The sequence below is a fragment of the Macadamia integrifolia genome, chromosome 5 (assembly GCF_013358625.1).
Source record: "Macadamia integrifolia cultivar HAES 741 chromosome 5, SCU_Mint_v3, whole genome shotgun sequence".
Lineage (NCBI taxonomy): Eukaryota > Viridiplantae > Streptophyta > Magnoliopsida > Proteales > Proteaceae > Macadamia > Macadamia integrifolia.
Genome location: NC_056561.1, coordinates 42799074 through 42801292, shown reverse-complemented (window position 1 = coordinate 42801292; position 2219 = coordinate 42799074). Strand labels below are relative to the sequence as shown.

The 2219-nt window shown below is 35.5% G+C and overlaps 1 long non-coding RNA gene across 1 annotated transcript; it reads right to left on the bottom strand.

The window, feature by feature from the left end:
- Positions 1-209: 209 nt before the first annotated feature.
- LOC122078457 lies at positions 210-1066 on the bottom strand. Its single transcript, XR_006140076.1, has 2 exons — positions 935-1066; positions 210-820 (listed from the first exon to the last, which is right to left on the bottom strand). It is a non-coding gene; the product is annotated as an uncharacterized LOC122078457 (long non-coding RNA).
- Between the last annotated feature and the right edge of the window lie 1153 nt (positions 1067-2219).

Sequence of the window (2219 nt, the reverse complement as noted above, 5' to 3'; positions counted from 1 at the left end):
TTCCCATAGAACGAAAAAACTCCACAAACCTTTTTTTTGAACGTTACTAAACGCAGCCTTAGTTTTTACATTTTATTACCTCTCAATGATGAAGTTCTAGGCTGTAAAATTAAGATTTTCTAGAGGATATTAAACTGGAAATCATAAATTCAACTTCAAAACGTAAATTTTCCACACAATTAGTCTCACTTCATCAATCAGGCTAACAATGAGTATCAAACTTCATCCTTATCATGTGGAAAATATCTACAATATTTTACAAAAAAAAAAAATTTGGAGCAATTGAGCCAAAATGGAACACTCATCTTTGCTATCTCTCCAATGGGGTGGGGGTAGAAAAAAATTGAACAGCTATTCAGTTTTCACAAATGTACTTTTCCTACTATCTGCGAGAAACGTAGGATTTCAACTCTATAAGTTCTTGCTTTTCTTCTCTCTCAGAATGTTGATTTTCAGCCTCATAAAGCGACAATCGGCGGCAAGGTATACTTATTCAGTAAACTCTCCAACAGATAAAACCTACATGTCTGCCAACGCTTCAGCAAAGTGTTACCCATTCCATGACTAAGAAAACCCTGTAGTAACATGTTCCAGCAAAAGCAACATTAACCCATAGGGTAAGGAGAACCTAAATTTGCTACCAGAAACACATCTTCCAGTTCACTTTTACTCTTCCAGGAAAATAGATATTGCAACTTCACAACACAAACAATGAAGCACAGAAATCAGTGATTTGAAAAGTTTGCATCAGAAAATCCTTTAGGCAGATTCAGGGCCCCTTCGTTAAAGCAGCTTCACGTTCCTTTCGATGACATTCTCTCTAAGATGTATCAAACATAAACAAATAAGTTCAAAGAGAGTTGTTAGAATGATGAAATATGAATATGAATAAATAAATCTGAAAGTTAAATGAAGAATTGGTATAAAGTAATACCCTTCTTTCCCAATATGGAAGGAAGCAAACGAAATCATACATTGGAGTAATTGTTGATGCCAAAACATTCACTCCCACAAACACCAAGAGAGCAGTCATAGGCCGTGTTCTATGTGGCATCTTTAACCTGCAATAACAAGATCATGGCTGAGAAACAAATTGCTCTACGTAAAATATACAAACAATATACAGTGTACACGAAATGCGAAAAATGATTGAATATAAGGTGCTACTCAAACAGACCATAAGCATGAACTACAAACCGAAGGTAATAAGCAGACAAATCATAATGTGAGAAAGTAGATGTGGCATGCAGATTCCAGAGTACAGGGTCCCTAACCAGAATTTACAAGAAAATGACAACTGAAATTTTATTTCTCATAATATTTTGAATAATCAGAAAAATATAGCAAGAGGTCCAAAAAACACCTAAAGAGTAGTCATTTGACCATTTCCTTGGTCTGCATCGGTTTTCAGGAAGGAGCCAACAAAATATCTGCCATATGGCAGTTGGCAGGCTTTAAAAAATCACCCACTGGGGGTAAGAAAATGAAAAAACAAAGTTTCTTATAAGAAGCTTGAAAAGAAATGTTGGGATCACTAATATTCAAATAGCACATATAATAGTACAACCAGGCCAACCCAATATCGCGACAAGACTGCAAGAATCTGACAAAATTATAAAAAGCACAAAAACTATATATATATATATATATATAGATAACAAGATCGATCTACATCAAAATCTAAGGAAATAGTGATCTTTTGGTTCTGTATGGTGAGAAGAACGAGACCGGTATAATATCGTACTTCGATCCAGCAAGGAGACTAACACTAAGATAGGTGCGATATCTTACTTAGGACTAAATCATGCTGAATTAAGATAAATAAATAAAAGAACAAGACCATGAACTCAAAATAGGAACAGAAAGTAAAGACTGAAAATAAAAGTTACTTAACCAGATCTATTTCTCAAAATCAAGAGGCACGACTATAGGCTTTGATCTGAGGATAGAACAAGAAGCAAGCTATATGCAAGATGAAATGCAGAAAATAATGATGCAATTTGAAAATTAAAGTAAACTTTGCATATAATATTTGGAGATCAAGATACAAGGCTTTGGGTAGGTTTGGGTTGGAAGGTTTGAGGAGAAGAAGGATGTGTTGATCTACGAGAGATCTTTGGAGTTTGCTAGAGCTAACCTTTGAGGGCAATCGGACTTGTAGGGGACGATCGGAACCTGGAGTTGTTTGAAGACCGACGGAGTACTTGGAAGTCCAGCGG